Source organism: Podarcis gaigeae (genome assembly GCF_964106915.1).
Source record: "Podarcis gaigeae genome assembly, chromosome: 3".
NCBI lineage: Eukaryota > Metazoa > Chordata > Lepidosauria > Squamata > Lacertidae > Podarcis > Podarcis gaigeae.
This window is the reverse complement of record NC_139680.1, coordinates 57,579,879-57,598,380: the sequence shown is the minus strand read 5'-3', so window position 1 is coordinate 57,598,380 and position 18,502 is coordinate 57,579,879. Positions and strand designations below refer to the sequence as shown.

The 18,502-nt window shown below is 41.1% G+C and overlaps 1 protein-coding gene across 19 annotated transcripts in view; it reads left to right on the top strand.

The window, feature by feature from the left end:
* Positions 1–18,502, top strand: part of PTPRK (protein tyrosine phosphatase receptor type K) — a 328,240-nt gene that overhangs the window by 63,591 nt on the left and 246,147 nt on the right. The gene's annotated exons all lie outside the window — the stretch shown is intronic.

Below are 18,502 nucleotides of genomic sequence, written 5' to 3'. Positions count from 1 at the left end.
GAATCTTGCATGATCATGGACTCAGCAAGATCCACCAAAACTTACGGTATACCTCCCCTGTTCGCTCTGGTGTTGGTTGGCTGGCTGGTCCAGCAAGCTACCCTTTTATATTTCTCCAATGGCTCTAATGTTGTGTCACTCTGAGGCATTGTGGAATCTTTTCAAATGGAAGATCACTGACCCAGTTGCTTCTGCCAGGTAAGTCTGTGAGCAGAGGTCTGTCAACATGGAGAGGTCCTCCTCAAACATGGCACTGGCCCTGTTTCTACAAACCACTTCAAGACTGGTTGTTTCCACTGTATGTTAGCACTTTTGGCTGCAAATTTTCTATGCATACAGTATACTGAGAATTGGTGGTATTTGAAAGGTGGTAAAGATACTCAAAAAGCAGACCCATTGAAATCAGTGGACTTAAGCTAGTCAACTCTGGAAACGACTGAGCTGAATACCACTCACTTTGCTGAGTGAGATGATCAACAAATACACACTCATGTTGCAATTATTTGGCAAGTTATTCCAAAAGGTAAATTTATCTTCTTTGTGTAGTCCTTTGAGATTCCCTATTTTTCAATTCACTCTCTGGTTAACTATTTAATGGGACTAAGTTTGATTCACTGAAGCCAAAATAGACCAAGTATTGCTTTAATAATATCCAAGCAGACTAGGACACTGGACAAAATTGCATACTGTCAGCTCCAAGAATACATTTAATCACTAGTTTTAGGTGAGCAGTACTTAAGTAATTATAGCAGAAGCGGAAAGAAGCAATTGTGAGTCCAAAAATTACACACTTAAGGTTCCCCTCCTCTACCAGATACTGGCAGGGGCACCATTAATCTTCTATTTGGATTCATTTTTGAATGAACTGTCATTTGCTGCTGCTGCTGCTGCTGCTGCTATTTTTGCTATACAGCATTTGGAAGGGTTTTTTTCCCCCATGTGCAGAAAAGTGAGATATTGTCTCTTAAGTAGTCCCCCCATATAGTTTCTTATCATACTTGATAAGAGCTACAGGCCTCTGGGGGGGGGACTTAAAGGTCTAGTCCAGGGATAACTAATATGGGACCTTCCCACATCCATCCTGTATGGCCAATTGTCAGGAATGAACTGGAGGGCCATAGGTTACCCCCCTCCACACACACACTGCATGGCCAATGGTCAGATTTTATGGGAGTTCTAGTCCAGGAGAGTACCATGTTGGCTACCTAAAGTCTCCTGTTGCCATTGGCTGGACATGTCTGCTGCTCTTCTGTACAGTGCTTTGTTTCCACGACATTGTGAATCTCTCTTCCCTTTAGCCGGTTGTCTTGACCTTGCTGTACTTTCCTGGTTATGCATCTCTGGTTGTTCCACCCCTTTTTTTAGCTTAGAAGCAATAATCATGAGTAACTCATCCATAATGCCTTCACCTGTTGAAAACGAGGGAGTGAAACAGACACAAGGTCCTTCCTCATTGCCTAGTGCAGGCTTAGCAGAGCTTGTTAATCATGTTACAGCTGAAAGACTTAGCAGCAAAGGAAACTTTCACACTGTCATATGTATTCCCCTTAGGCTGGGGACACAGATGATTGTAGTGGGCTTCTCCCCCTCAGTGAGTTGCAGATGATACCATAAAGGCATTGTTGCTTATGATCTATACTGCTTATGAAAAGCTGAAACCATTGTACTTAAGGACATATAAATTTTTGTAAAATGCTTATCCTTCAGATGAAATAACACAACTATCAGAATGATATGCACTCCTAGAGGCTTGAGGTCTCTTGCATTCAGGCTAAGACGGAGCATTTCTATGGGAAAGCAATGCCACAAAGCTTTTGAGCGCATTACAAATCACCCTTCCCCAACCTAGTGTCCTCAAGATGTTTCTACATCTCCTATCTGCTCCAGCCAGTATAGTCCTGCCAGCAGGGACTGATGGCAGTTGTAGCTCAAAGCGTCCAAATATCACTGGGCTGGGGAAGAGTGCTATTCACTGTGGGGGGAAATGGGAGAGGTTGTTTACAATTTGAGGCCAATATAAAATCCTGAATCAATGAAGCCAGTGATACACTTTTCCTAATTTTTGTTAAATCTAAGAGCTTGAGAACATAATGATCGCCTGCTGGATTAGGCCAGTAGCCCATCTAGTCCAGCATCCTGTTCTCACAGTGGCCAGCAAATGGCCCATGGGAAACTAGCAAGCAGAACATGAGCACCAGTGCACTCCCCCCCCCCCCCCCCGGTTTCCAGCAACTGGTATTCACAAGCATTGATGCCTCCAAAACCACCATGGCTAGTAGCCATGGATAGCCTTAACAATAGAATGTTATAAACCCCTATTTTAATTTGCATGCATAGTGTACAACACTTATGAGCCAGAATTTGGTGCAGTAGAAACCTGCAAGATACCATGACCTTGCTATTCATGCAGCAGCAGTGTGTTTGGTCTTCTTCTGAATAAAAGCCTCATAATAGTAAAGTTAGTATTAGATTAGAGCCATTTTATACTCCCAGGATAACTGTTTCTCTTGGCCAGCAGGAACCATGTGTGCATTTAAAAAGATTAAATGCTCTGTATCAAATCAGAAATGTGTGTCTCTGAATAGTTTCCACGATTCTTTATTTGAACTGAAAGTGACAGTGCTGTAAGATTAAAACCTTCATTTACTTCTAATGTCTCCAGTAAATGTTCTACTTTAAAACTTGAAAGTGCAGATCTGGCTATAAAACAGCCCCATTCGTTTTTCACTCACAGGCTCAGTGATTTAAGGTGGTAAACTCTTGAGCATTGCTAAGCAACATACATGTCTATTGTTTGCACAGAGCTATCAGTATGAATTATGAACTATTAACTTATATGGGTAGGGTGTTTTTACAAGCCTGTCAGAAGAGTAATTGCATCCAGACTGCTTAATATTCTGTTTGGAGAAAGTGCATGTTGTATAAAAGCAGGCCTGGGGTTAGTTTTATTTCTTTGTTGCATTCCAAGCCTCTCAGTATTGACCGCTGTGAAGATTTTTCTTCCATCTGCACTTTTGTGTCTTCTGTTTCTTATGGCTCTCTTTTCCCTATCACAACAAAAGGAATATCCCTCTTAGTCAACTTCATGGCTAAAATGGAAAAGTAGATCTTTGTGCTGTCGTGGATATACAGTGCCAACGGACCAATAACAGCCTTGCATTCTGAGGTCCATGTTTGTGCTTGTAAATGTGCATTCAGAGTTTAGTATTTGTTCATTTTCCTGCACACAGGTAACATTGAGATACTTTGCCTTTATTTTTTGGCAAAAATTTATGAGAGAGTTTGGACAATCATTTTGGGGTTTGGGTATGCTTCTCGATTCATCTTTGTTGCTGGAGACTGAGGTAGCCTCAGTGGCCAGGAGTACCATCTTCCCAGAGTTAAAACCATGCACAAGGTGGCTTATAACATGTAAAAAAAGTAATTTAAAAACATAACAAAAGTGGTCATAAGCAATAAATAAAACAGCAGAATATACACATTGAATAATTTCCACAGAAATCATAAGAAATTCTAAAATAAAGATACCCGCCCCCCAAAGTAACAGCAGCAATGACTAGCAGCTCTTACTGGAACACCAAACAAGGCTGTTCTTGGACAGTGATAGTCTGGCCACGGTTAGTAACCTCAAGACCCAGTTATTGCTACCCTTGGGGCTGGTCTGGAGGCCCTGGTGGGCACAAAATGCTGCAACTGAGCTGCTGATGGGGACAGGCTATCACCAGCACATAACTCCAGTGCTCAGAATATTGCACTGGCTGCCCATATGCTCCTAGGCCAGGTTCAAGGTTCTTGTATTAATTTATAAAGCCCTTAACCACTTGGGTCCCCTGCTCCCTAATATCCCTGCTCAATCACTTTGGTCTTCAGTGAAGTCGCTGTAACTGGTCCCCCATGGCTCAGGTGCATGACTTGTATCCTCAAGGATTTGTGCATTCAGTATTGTGGGCCCAATTTTGTGGAACTCTCTCCCAGTTAAGTGGAAGCTTACTTGTTCAGATGCTGATGTCACAAAGGGGCTATGCGTGTAGAAAAAAGAATTACAGTAATGGGTTGAACTGGATGATGCTAGGAATGTTCATCCCAAACTCAAAGATGCTTAATGTACTACAGAATGCCAACTGCATTTTTACTTTCTTTTAACATTTGAGTAGCATTTGCTACTCAACATTGCCTCTTTTCAAAAACTTATTGAAAAGCACTGCTCTGCTGCTGCTTTAAATCTTTAGAAGTTCAATTAAAATAATTCTTTTCTAAAAGCCTGGGCTGGGTTCATGTTTTTCTGTTCCTGTGTTAACAATTGTTAGTTTAATAGTTTAAAACTGTGTGGGTATGTGTTTTATACTTATTAGACTTTCTGGAACTCATTTATGTAATTGACCATGGGAGGTGTGTGTGTCTATCAGTTCCCCAAGGAAGTGTGTGGCACATGCTTTTTAGCCATGGGAATGAGCCTCGGACTATGGAGTGGCTTGCTGCTCTAATATAATGGCCTGACAATGCTATCCTATACATGTCTACTAAGAAATAAGTATATGATTGAGTAGAAAATACACTGTGAATTGAGCAGTCTCTCTTCTATTAGTATTCAAACATGCCATCTCTTCCATGAACTTGTTAAGTTGGTCTTGGTTAAGCCATTGTCGCTCAGCCTCAGACCTCCAACTCAATATTGGGTTAATAATGCCAAGCTGCCTTTCAGAATATTTGTAAGGATTACTGAGCTAAGGCATGTGGAATGCTTTGCACATTCCAAGCAGCTAGTATTCAAAAGCAACAAGAAAGTCCACTTGGCTTGTCATATGAATATGAGTTTTGATTTGTCTATTCTGTTGTGGTTTTAACTTTCTGTTTGTTTTGAATTATGGCTGTAAACGTTTTTAGTGACACTTTTATTGTTTTAATTTCTTGCACTGAGGTTCTCAATAACAGGAGTGGGGGAACCCTCCCCTCCCACCTTCTAGCATGGGCAATGTTCCTGGTGGCCTGTGGTAGCCCAGCAAGCTGGACCTGAGCACAAAATCACCGTTCCCTCCTACAGTTTTCAGCAGTTGTCATTCAGAAAATACTCCTCACCCCGGTATATAAAATAAATATAGCACTCTGTTTTTTTTAAATAAAAAGTGGCCTTGTTCGAAGGAAACATTTAAATGCAAAACATTGTGTGCTTTTTTCCATGCGTTCTCTCCATTTATGTTTAAATGGTGAGCAGGATGCCGCAGTATAACGTTAATTTGTTTCCGTTGCAGTATGGCAATATTACTGATACTTATTGGAAGGGGTGGGGGTGGGGAGCTAATCTTCCTCGTACTGTAACCTGTTCACTGTCCAAACCTCAAAGACTTCTGTTAAAGTAGACTCTCAGTCCTCTAAGGACTGCAGCCAGTCTTAAATAATTCTTGCTCATAGCTGCAAATCATACCTTTAAAAAAAACAAAAAAACAAACCTCTTTCGCCCCTTCCCCTTTCAACTCTAGATGAATGACCAAAAAGCTCTGGCTGCCCAAAGGCAGAGGTAAGTATATGAGGTTGTCTGAGTGCAGTCCCTTGGCTTTTTACTCATTGCATTTTAAGCTGACATTTTATTTTTTTAGTATTCTGTACTTCAGCAGCTCCTTCATAGCTCTAACCCCGAGGCCAAGAGATGTCATTTTCTAAAATTGGAATGACATTTTTTGTGTGTGGTCCTTCTCAGCTAATCACTAGAGGCTGCTGGTGAGAGATGTTTGTCTCTATTGTTTCACAGTGTTAAGTGTCTGTTGTTGAGGGACAGCCTTTATAGCTCCAACCTTGGTGAAAACAGCCACCTACAAGGGACACCTACTGAGCTACATGTTCGACTGCAGAGAAACTGATCCCCATTGGTCCCCACAATCCCTTTGGCTCTGAGCCAGTTTCTTCCCAGACATCCCCACAAGCTGTATGCCAGAAAGAGCAAATAGCCGTGGTCTCAGGTGTGTTTCAAGATAAGGCGGTTCAGTGTGTTTTAGAAATCTTATTTTCACCGCTCCTTACAGTATTGTAGAACTGTTCAGATGCTAAGTGATTTCTTTAAGGTACCTGAGATAGGGTTGCAGCAGTGACAGATCCGTTAATTAAGTCTATCTGATCCCTGCTGCTACACCTGAGAATAGTAAAAACTGCATATGAATTGGTTTCATTAACCAGAAAGATATTGTATAATCTTTGCAGGATTTTTTTAAGTTCTCTTACACTATATAAGGATAAAGGAAAGCCAACCGCCACTCAGACTCCCATTGCAAACAGTTAACGGTATGACTTATATAGGAATAATGCCTTCTGAAATGGAAGTTTAAGATATATTAAAAGCAGTGCGCTTGGTTTTGTACAATATGCCCACAGATTCTTTGGGGCTCTACAGAGGCAGTACTGATAAGCGTAATGGGCAACACCGAGATTGTACAAAAGGATTTGAGCTTAGAAATTTGGCATAAGAAGGCTTTCGATTTATCATCCTTCCTACAACTTGCCCTCCTAGGATGCACAAACTTCTTGTAGGCATTCCCCATTGCCTCGTGAGTCGGGAGGGGAGTCACATATTTAAATACACCCCAATGACGAAAATAGTGATGCTTGCGATACCACATTTCATCTGAAATCTTGGGAGAGCTGCTTCTGATTTGTGTGGGGCAGCACAAAGCTTGATGAACTAATGACCATGTAATCTGGTGTTAGGTAGCTTGGTTATGCATGGTTACCATACCCTGCAAATAAATTTCTACCAAGTATTGCAGCTTGTCTTCCAGAGGTTACCTGCCAGCTATTTTTGTGTGTGCCAGATTTAGCAATATTACTGAATGCTTAGTGCTGAAATTCTTACTTGTATAGTGTTTGAAAACCAGAAGGGTAGATATGCGTGTTGGTAGTGGGCAAAAGCTAATTTTGAGGCTTAATAACTGCTAACACACCAGCCACTACATGGAAGCCTTTGGCTTCTTCTCCTTGCTTTCTGGGCCATTGGGAAGCTATAGCAGTTTCATATAATATAAAAAGAAACACCTACATGTATTGAACAATACAGGCTTTAACTCTTCATTGTTAAGAATGCTGAAATGTTCATTCAACATCCATACAAAGTTGCAAAAAAGAGTAAGGACTCAGCTATACAGCTGCAAATAAAACATTTTAAGTATGTTTGAAGTGCAATATACCATGCGACACTAGATGGCAATGGCGAGCCTTATGGAAAATTCAATGTATTTTTAAAAATGCTTTTAACAAAGCATTTTCCAAACAGTTTTTATAGGTTTCTCTTAACTGCATATATGTTATTCAATGGCTATCTAGTGCAAATAAGGTATTACAGGTTTAAATCCATTGGTGATTGAAGTTAGCATTCTTATGTTGTGCTGTATTTCCAATGTGTTATGTGCCAGTTATGAAATATTGATTTTTATATGGTCTTAAGCGTGGCTTTTATTGTTTGGAGGTTACTGCTGTTTATGAAGGCTTTCCCCCTTAATATATTTCTATATATTGTTGTCTATGCTTTCTTATGGTGCTGTTCAGCCTAGTAAAGCTTGAAAAGTAACTTGTGCTGGAGATTCATGATTTGAGGCAATCTAATATGTCTACTTTTCCTTGTTGCCTGAAAAAGAGCTCTGTGCTCAAAATGGAGTAGAATCAATATTTCTTCTTCTCATTTGGATTAATCTATCTATCTTCTGAATTTTACTGGGTTTGTTTCTGTTTTGCGGTGCTGTCCTGTTGGCATGTACAGTTCAGTACAGCTAAGTAGCTTAGTGTTGCATGATCCATGTTCGGAGGCAATCTGCAGTCTGTAGGGAGGTATTTCTTGGCTATATGTAGTGACAAGTGGTATAAGCTCCAGGCCACTCTCTGACCGCTGAAATAATTTACCTTTCTTCCCTAGATGAACGAAAACTGAAAAGTCTCGTGTTCCCTTCCTTTCCCCACAGATTTTCCTTCACTAGTTTAGGTGAACCAAATTGCTTGCCAACAACTCCCTTCTAATATTTCCTGCAAAATAAGATTCCTTCAAGGGCCTATGTGATCTCTAGGTTCTCCTGGAGTAATCTTTCTTTCTTTCTTTCTTTCTTTCTTTCTTTCTTTCTTTCTTTTTGCCAATTATTCTTATTGATGTTCCAAATTTCAATCCAGTCATCACAGATTATTATAAATTAATACCAAATTAATACAGTTTTAACTAAATGACTTCCCACTTACCATTGTTGATGCAACCTTAGCTTCTAATATTACTGTGTATTTTACATTATCTCCAGTTACAACTTATTACCCAAAATTATCCCTTTATTGCCAGCTGTATTCTTAGCAGTTTCCATTTGTGTTGAAAAATTATTTAAAGCATTTACATACTTTTGTAAAACTTCAAGTGAGAATATAATACTTATTTTCCTTTTGTTCTGTGTATGACAGTTCTTTTTATATATATAAATTTTTATTGGAATTTTTATTTACAACATAACATAAACCCCCACTCCCCAATACAGAAATCCACCCTTATGAAACGTGAACATAACATACAATAGGCATAACATACAACAATACAAACAACCAAATAAAAGACTTCCTTTATCCTGTATCTGGCCTCTTTATTTACTTCTTATAAGCTGTTTCCTTTATGAGTAATTATTAAGATTTTTCTAATTATAACTTAAATATTCACAAAGTCTCCTGCAGACATTAATCGAAACAGTTCTGATATATAACCTTCATATATAAAAGGTAAATCTTCATTGGCCTTATTCTCTGCCATTTATATCAAACGTCTTCATTCACAAAGATGACCTTGAGCGGCATTCCTTTCTGGGTGCCTGTAGTACTATTATGGTTGTTGTGCAGTGCATAGCACAGGCATGTCCAAAGTCCATTTAGGGGGGTGCTGGTCGATTTAATCCGGCCCCCGTGGCAGTAAATGCCCTGGGGTAAAATCATAAGAAAAGCTCAACAACTCCAATCCTAAAAAACCTCACGCATGCTCACTTCATCAAATCTGGCTCTCTTTGAAAAAGGTTTTGACACCCCTGGCATAGCTGGTATCTCAAGCTTAACTCTGATTGTCCCTCCTCTTCCCCAGCTTGGCACTTCCATCCCATAAAACTCCAAGATGTACATTGTTGTCCGAAAGCGACAGTCCTTGCCTTTGTTCGCAGCAAGTTCCAAGATCTCTCTATTTTCTTCTCCTTTAAATCTCATCAACGGAGAGGTGTGTATGTGTGTGTGGGGGGGGGGGGAGGTATTTCTCTCAGTACCATCCTGCAGAGAGTCTGGGACCAACTTCCCTTCCTGCTTTCTTCCATCAGCATACTAAAGGGTCTGTACTGCCTCTCAATTGGAGTCGCCAAATCTCTCCATGTTGTTCACAGTCTATTCTCTTTGCGCCACCACACCAAGATTTTACTTTAGCCTTGTCAAGAATAGCAAGAGTTTATCTCAAATTTTCTAGATCCAAATTTCCACAGTCTTTTCAGGAGAAGTTCTCAAACACCCTCCAATAAACAAAAGGCTCACCCCCTCTTTTATCCTTTAAACCAGGGGTTGGCAACTGAAGGCCCATGGGCCAGTAGCGGCCCACGAGGCTTGTCTAACTGGCCCATGCCACACCCCCGCTGCCCCCCCACTCTTACTGGCGCATTGCGGTGCTGCGGGGACTGGCTTCCGGGTTGATGGTGTGTGCACACGGGCACAGGTGCTCCTCCAACCGGCCCATCCTCGGATAAGGTTGCCGACCTCTGCTTTAAACATTCCATACACAGATTCAGATTCTACTTGTAGTCATTAATCATTATTTCAATAATCATTATTTCAGGAGGCAGTCTCCAAATAACCAAAGAGACTTCAGTATAGAACAAAGAAGCCACCCTCTCCATTTTCCACTTCCCAACACATTTGGAATCCTTTCTGATTTCAAGCCTCAGTCCTTTGCAGCCGTTTAGCCCGCAGTTCTGATGTCAAGCACCTTTTCCAGTGAGCGCTCTTGCCTAATGCCAATTGAGTCCGAAAATTACAAGGGTGATTCCCCCGCATCATGGTGGTGGACTTAGCACCCAGCGCCTCCTCCCTCCCCTCCCCCCCGCAATCTGCTGAGGAGGGGAGCATTGAGGCGTCAGCAGGCCCCCTAGTCCTGCCGTACCACCAGGAGGTTTCAGAGAGCGATTTTTGCCCCATTTGCTCTCCTCTCTGCCACTTGCGCCTCCCTCCAATGCAGAGAGAGCCTCCTCCATCACATGGACCAGAAACAGGAAGTCTCTCCTGGAATAATTTTTCTCTATGCATTTTGATCTTTTTCCCTGGCCTGATTTAGGGACAAGCTATTCTGGTGCACTGGTTGAAGAGAGGGAGAAATGGGGTGTCTTCCAGATACTTTGGACTATAACTTCCATCAGCACCAGCAATCATAGCCACTGTTGTGCTGACAGGGGCTGATGAGAATTGTAGTCCAACATTTGGGGGATACCAGGTTGGGGAAGGCTGGTCAAGACCACCTGGCAAGATTACCTGAGAAAGGCATTCCTTTCTGACAGGTAAGGTCCAGAAGATGGTGCTGATGTAATCCTCTTTCATCCCATGTGACAAATACTAATTCCTCAGCTTTCTGTTTTAACGTAACGTGTACATGAAACTACTGGGAACAGTAATTCAACAAAATGGGATTCAATGCCATTATAAAGATATTCTATTATCTCTTCTTCTCATTGGATCCCAGAGAGTCAGTGGAATCCCTGAGTGAGCTGGGATCACTAGTAGTCACAACAATGAGGACCAATAAACTAATGCTCAATCTAATAAGGCAGAATTTGATAGTAGTAAGTAGATCTCTAGACTGAGAAGAAGGTAGATAGCCTACTCTGGATGGGGTTGCACTTTTTCTGAAGGAGCAGGGTCACAGAGCAGAAATACATTCATCATTTGGTTTTATGGATGCCTGTCATGAGCAGGAGCGTTGCCTGCTGCACCAACTATGCACTGAAAAAGTCCCCCTGTTCAGTGGCTTGGTACTAAAGATTGCTGGTATTTAAAAAGGGGGTTAATGCATGTGTGCCTAAGTGTATGGGACACATTGGATCACAGCAAGTATTTTTTCAGGAAAAAGAATGGTTTGATCATTTTTGAATAAGCAAAGTGAACTATTTATCAAAGGCAGTGTAACTTGAGCGATCATGACTGACCTCCCATGTCTGAAATGCAACATGATTTGCTGCTACAATTTTTTATATTAATTTGAAATAACTTATGAGTAAAACTAGCTTTTGATGAGAAAAGGAGGCTAAATATTGGCCCCAGAGCAATCAATTTCCTGTAAAACAGTCATATTCTCTTCTGAGCATTTTGAAATAGAAACAAATAGGCATTGATTAAATAGGATTTGTAAGTTGTGTGGTAAAACTAAGACCATCTTGCCTATTTGTGTTATGCAGAATATTGCTCCCTTTCATCCTCAGTCCAGTATTCATGAGGATGTGAGTCTCAAATGACAGGTAAGCTGCAGAAGATTCAAGTTCATTTCTGTTCTGTCACTGCTAATTAGGTTGCAGCAGAGCTTTTCTACAGTAAGATGTTTTGCCAAACCTGTCTAAAGCACTTTCTGCAACCCTTTGACACCACACTGGTATTTCCCGAGATCACTGAAGGTGTTACTGAATGTGAAATTGGCTTAGAAGTGATTATCATTATTTACTCCATAGAATATCTGATGTCATTTTTGCATTCAGTCAACTCGAGAATTACTTGAAAGGGGAAAGATTCAGGTTGCACTTGGTGCATTAATCCAGAGGCTTGGTAATAGACAATGGTAGCTTTATGTTTGCTGCAGTTTCCGGCCACCTGGCATGTCGCTTTCCCCTGTCGCTTGGGAATGTTCCATGCATTGTGGAAATAGTGGGCGCATGTCTATCCCACATGCACCCTCATTGTTTGCAAAATATTGCAAGACTTTTGAAGGCTCATTTTGGGGTGGCTGAGCAATTCCATTATAACCGTTATTTGAGATTGTTCTGTATACAACCCTAGCCCTTGCAATTTGTCCTTCAATGTCTAATAGTATTCTCATTAAAATGATAATAAGGCTCATTTGGCACCTGTCTCTGAAAATTTTATCTGATAAATGTAAACAACCACTGCTTTGTGCCACCCTTTCCTTTTTCTTTCCTATACCTTGGTACCTTGGTTCTTGAACTTAATCCATTCCGGGAGTCTGTTCGACTCCCGAAACTGTTCAAAAACCAGAGCACAGATTCCGATTGGCTGCAGGAGCTTCCTGCACTCAAGCGGAAACTGCGTCTGACATTTGGCTTCCTAAAAACATTCTCAAACTGGAACACTTACTTCCAGGTTTGCGGCATTCAGGAGCCAATTTGTTCGACAACTAAGCCATTTGAGAACCAAGGTACCACTGTACCTGCAAACTATGTAGCACTCATGTACAACCTAACCAGTTAACCTGTCCTGTGCATGGAGTGGCTACTTGTGCAGTCTGCACAAAGGATTATACAATTTTAATGTGCAGAATTTGCTCTGGATTGTACTTGCTTTCTCAGGTGTTCCTTTCAGCACTACTTCTTTGTAGTAAAGAACAAAATAGAATTTCCCATTTGGGTGATTCCCTCTATTTCCATGTTCCCTCCATCACTACTGTACATATTGCTGTTCAGTGGCAACTCTCAGTTCCAGATCTCTCTCTATTCCTCCTGGGTTTGTTTTATCAGGTAAAGTGTGGGATGAGCCATTCCCATCCTGTTTACATTACCCTTTTTCCTTCTTCCCACCCACAAGTTTTGTGCTATAATGAGTGGGGCCGTGTCCCACTCTTGAGGTCCCTTGATCTCTGTATGCTCAGTTTATAGGTTTTCCCATGAGACTAGGAGCCCTGATCTTGTGGCGCCTCTGACCTCTGACTTGCCCTGAATGTGCAGAGGAGATGACAGCGCTACTTGATCCTTTGCAAACTGATATGCTGGCAGGAAGCTCTTCCATCATGAGAGAAGATTTTGCCCTTAGATGGTAGAGCAGATGGGGAAATGCAGCATCTCATGCTTTTGGAAGCTCAAGCTAGAAAGGAAGTAGAGAATCAGATTTCAAGGAGTCCAAAGAGAGGTGTAATTTTCTGTAGCGTTCTGTTTGCTGTTTTTTCAGATGACTGTATAGGTCTCTGGTTTTCTCCTGAATTTGGCTGGTATGTATTCCTACTTGTTGAATCAGGTTCTTTCCTATTTCCAGGCTACATGATGATGATGATGATAAAGTACCTGAAGTACAGTGATCTGAGAGGTTGATATATTGTGAGATAGCATGGTGTGAACAATATTCAGCCTTTTCATATTTCCAGTTACTTTCTATCAATTGCTCCCCTCAGATTAGTCTCGATTAGTGCACTTCACAATGAGTTTAATTTGCATCAGTTTTAGTAACATTCAGTGTTTCCTAAATATCAGGGTTATTTTTAACCTCAGCTATGGATGAAGAAATGACTTTGGCTTGAAAGGAAATATGCACCAGATATACCATGTCATATCTAATTTGTAGTGTTAGTTCCTGATTAGCTGGCATTCTGCCTGGATTTTGAAATTAGTCTTGGCAGTTTCTTATTTATTTGGTATGTCATTAAGGGATGACAATGATCTTTGGAAATATTAGTGAAGTATTCAGATGAGAGGTGAGTTGATTTGTTTTTACATTGCTTTTTATATTAGTGGTTTTAAACACCATCCCATGTTTGAAAGAATGGGTGCATGTGCTAGCCTTGCCCCGCCATTGTGCAGAATGGCCACACCCACCCACCCACCCACCAGGCGTGCCCCCTTGCCCCTACGATTGAGGGACCGTGTGGCGTCAGCATGTCAAGTGGACACACCCCGTGGCGTGATGACATCACTCACGCATGCCGCAGAGCATGCTGACATGTTGTGCTGATGCCCTGCGGTGTGTGTGTGTGATGTGTGTGTGAGAGAGGGTCTGCCCATTCATTGAGATTAAGGGGTTGGAGCTCAGCTCCCATGGCCCCACATAGAGGACACCCCTGCCACCTACTGTGTGTTCATTTGCTGTATTGAAAGAGCTATAGTTGCTCACATGGAGGAGCATTGTGTGTATAGAGACCCTTCACATGGCAGCCAAATGTACAGACAAAGGGGGGGGGGTACTGTCTACAGTAGTAAAATGATACATTATGATGGACCTTTGCCCATGTTGATGAATAAAAACTGTGTGCTTTAACCACAGGGAAGAGTGGTTTCTTATTATCCTCTTAATAATGAGAGCCAGTGTGGTGTAGTGGTTAAGAGCGGTAGTCTCGTAATCCTGGGGAACTGGGTTTGCGTCTCCGCTCCTCCACATGCAGCTGCTGGGTGACCTTGGGCCAGTCACACTTCTTTGAAGTCTCTCAGCCCCACTCACCTCACAGAGTGTTTGTTGTGGGGGAGAAAGGGAAAGGAGAATGTTAGCCGCTTTGAGACTCCTGAAAGGGAGTGAAAGGCGGGATATCAAATCCAAACTCTTCTTCTTCTCTTAACCTACCACCCTTGGGAATATATGTGCACTAGTGACATTTAAAACATATAACAGACAATGCTGATTCATTGTTCTTAATTATACTTTCATATACTTAATGCTTCTATAATTTGTATTGAAATTTATTTGGAGGGGGAACTAGACTTTGCTGACTGTGTAGTATGAGATACATGCCACATATTCTTAATTTTGCAATAAACTATCATATCATTATGTTTTCTGAACATAATGCAGCCATAACAGAACAGTATAGCTACCGCAAAAGTGGTGAGTCCCACACAACAGAGTAAAAGGCTGCATCTTCAGCATACAGTGGAAGTTGTACAATGAAGATGTTAAACATACCCCCATGGGCAGGGAATTCCACAGTTTAAGGGCTGCTACCAAGAAAGCCTAGGCCACCATCCCCTAGACTTCTGAGGGTAGAGGAAGTAAGTCGTGAGCCCAGTGCGCTTGATCTACAGATACTTCCATTTCATCCTCAATGGCTTTTGAGAGAGCATCACAGAGCCTTTGGCCTCTTGAATATATTCTGTTTTGAAGTCAAGGAGTTACAGTAAGTTTTATGTGGCAGTTTTGAATGTTCTTGTGAAGTAGTCGTATTCATCCATGAACTGCCTTTCACTCAAGGCAGCATACAATAAAAACAGGGTGTTGTTTTTTTATATAAAAAAAGTAGACACATGTTTTTAAAAACAGTACAGTACAATACTATGCAAAATAGACACCCATGGCAGAGACCCTTTCACCCAGTTGTGGTACATCAGTTGTGACCATGACACAAAACATAGGGAACTGCCTTAAACCAGGCCAGACTGTTTCATTCATCTAGCCTTGTATTGTCTGATTAGCAGCCATTCTCACAAGCCTTTCCCATCACCTGCTTCTTGAGACCCTTTTAACTAGTGATCCTAGAAGGATTGAACCTGGGACTTCTTGCATGCAAAGCATATGCTCTACCAGGAGCCATTGTCCCTTCCCTGAAGCCGTGATACAAGTCAGCAGAATGGGCACGAACCTGGAAATGCTAGGTGTCAGTCTCAATTTGTACCAATACATTTACAAGATGGGTCAAAACACCCAAATACAAATTTACTTTGAGTTCAGTTTGTAACCAGTTGAATTAAAAACTGAATTAAAAACCCAGTGTGCATTCCATTGCTGTGCACAGTGGAAATTTACAGTTACTGGCTTGGCTTTTTTTTTGCAAGCAGTAAATGGCAAACTCTGAAGTTGCTTGTGCACTGTCGCCACTAGTTAGCACTAATCAGGATTTAGATTCCTAAAATTAATAGGGGCTTTGAAGGACAGCAATTAGGAACATTAATCTTCCAAACGAGTCCATGTGAGATCCATTGGTACTTTTACATTTATATACTTGAGGGCACTTAAGCCATTAAAAAGGGTAATGGCTGCCCTTAAGGCATGTGTGTTAAAGCAGTATGTCAATTTGGTATTGTGACAGCAGACAATGATAACATTGCTTAAAGGAATACCACTCTTCATTTTATCAGTTTTACTTTCTATAGCAGTGGAAGGTTTTGCTGCAGAATGGTTCTAGCACTATTATAATCTTAAAGCAGGCAAGATTTGAACATTAAGTTTTGTCATGACAGATGCTGATTAAAAAGGTCCCTCAGTGAGAATAGTGTTGTAACTTTTCAGAGGCTTTAATGTTGTTTCCTGGTACGTTTCCTCGCCTCCCCCCTTTCCATTCTGTAATCTGCCATCCTTGACAGTTGTTCTGACATAGCAATCAGCTGAGTAGAAAACAGTGCTCTTTGTTTTTGTTTGACAGTCTAAAGTGATACATAAATGCCTAATATATAAAATACTTCACTCGGGTGGAAATAGAACTGATTTTAGATGCTTTAGAAAATCAGCCCAGTGTTGTCAGAGATATTAAAGTTCTGTTTGCTACCAAACAACAGCCAGTTGTTTTGAATTTCTCCATTATTTCCTAAGGAGTGAATTCTCTCCCCCCCCCCTGTTGCCCCCCCCCCAAAAAGTTGATTGATCTTGATGGTAAATGCATGTCAGTATCTGCCACTTCTTCTGTTAAATATGGAGTGACATCTTAGCTGATTGAGCTAGTAGGAGTGTTTCCGATTCTAACTCATTTCCAAGTTCCCATCCACCCTCAACTTGAACCTCTTCAGGTTTTGCTTCAGGTGAGCATGTTCAGAAACACCATGGTTGTGGCAATACTTCATCCTTAAGGGGAAGCTTTTAACCTAGTGTGCGTATGAACTTAGGCTTTGGTCCAACACACTTTTCTGAACTTGTACCAAGTGTGTGGTTTAATATAAGCCCTGAACAAAGGTTATGCCATAACAATCAATCATGTAATGTTGTATGAAGACAAAGGGCAGTATTCAACTAAAGCCACCTCATCAGCACCCCACTCTGCTCTCCCTGTGCAGCCAGCACCGTACCCAAATCTGCTCCAGGGGGTTGTGGGAACTTCTAGAACTCGGGGGGGGGGGCTCAGGGGAGAGGAGGGAGAGAATGTTATGTTATGTAACCAGAAATCATTGCACTGATGGGGCATCCATGTAGTGCTATGTTGCTATGTTGGGTACAGGCCAAAATAGCAGGTTTGGAAAAAGGTTATACAGATGGTTGACTATAAAGTTCATTGGACTTGTTTTGTAAACTGCAGTGCTACTGTCAGTTCCACTTGTGACCTGTCCCTTCACTTTCCATGAAAATATGGCCAACTTATTAAAGCAGGTCTGTTATGAACATTGTGTCATGTAATCTGCAGAAGATTACTGCCATTGGGTATTACATGATCATATTTCAGTGACTCAGTTGATGTATAAAGGTAAAGGGACCCCTGACCATTAGGTCCAGTCATGACCGACTCTGGGCTTGCGGCGCTCATTTCACTTTATTGGCCGAGGGAGCCGGCATACAGCTTCCGGGTCATGTGGCCAACATGACTAAGCCGCTTCTGGCAAACCAGAGCAGTGCAAGGAAACGCCGTTTACCTTCCCAGCGGAGTGGTACCTATTTATCTACTTGCACTTTGATGTGCTTTTGAACTGCTAGGTTGGCAGGAGCAGGGACTGAGCAACGGGAGCTCACCCCGTTGCAGGGATTCGAACTGCTGACCTTCTGATCAGCAAGCCGTTTAGACCACAGCGCCACCCGCGCCCCACAGTTGATGTATAGAATAAATTATTTCAGGATAGGCATCAAACTCTGATACAGAATGTATGTCACTCCATCCAGCTGAATATTACGGCCTCTGACTGGTTCTGATGATAAGGTGATTCCCATCACCTCCTGTTTGATCTTTTTCAGCTGAGGATACCAAGGTTTGACCTTAGCATAGGTTCTACTACAAAGCAATGGCCCTTCTCCAGTGATGTTGGCAATTCAATTTGGTTGAAAAGGTTATTTATTGCATAATATGTGATTTAATTTGACCACATTTTAAGTATTAATACACTTGAAATCTCCTGACCTGCACCTCTTGACTTAATAAGCTTTAATTGCCCATTTAATTGTTTAATTATGCTGTTTTAGTGAGCTTAAATTTATTGTACTTTTTAATTCTGGATGTTTGTAATGTTTTGATGAAATTGTTTTATTGTGTGTTTTAATAATGTTTGGACATATTTTTATAACTGGTTTAGAACTGCAAACCACTCTGAAGCCATTTTGGCTATTAAGCAGTTTATAAATCAATAATAATAATAATAATAATAATAATAATAATAATAATAATAATAATAATAATATATTGTTTTCAGTAATTAATTGATAGCCACTGCATAAAGATGCCTACTAGAAGTCTATAATATGGTCATAGTCTAGGTTTGGTTGTTGCAAACAATTAGTTTCTAGTGGAAGTTCCATAATGTAGGGTTGGCATACAAAGAACTCAAAAATGGTAAAACTAAAACAACAACAACAACAACTTTGCACCCCCCCAAAAAAAAACAGCTCAAAAACTTTTCTGTTCAGATTTTCACTGTATGAAATA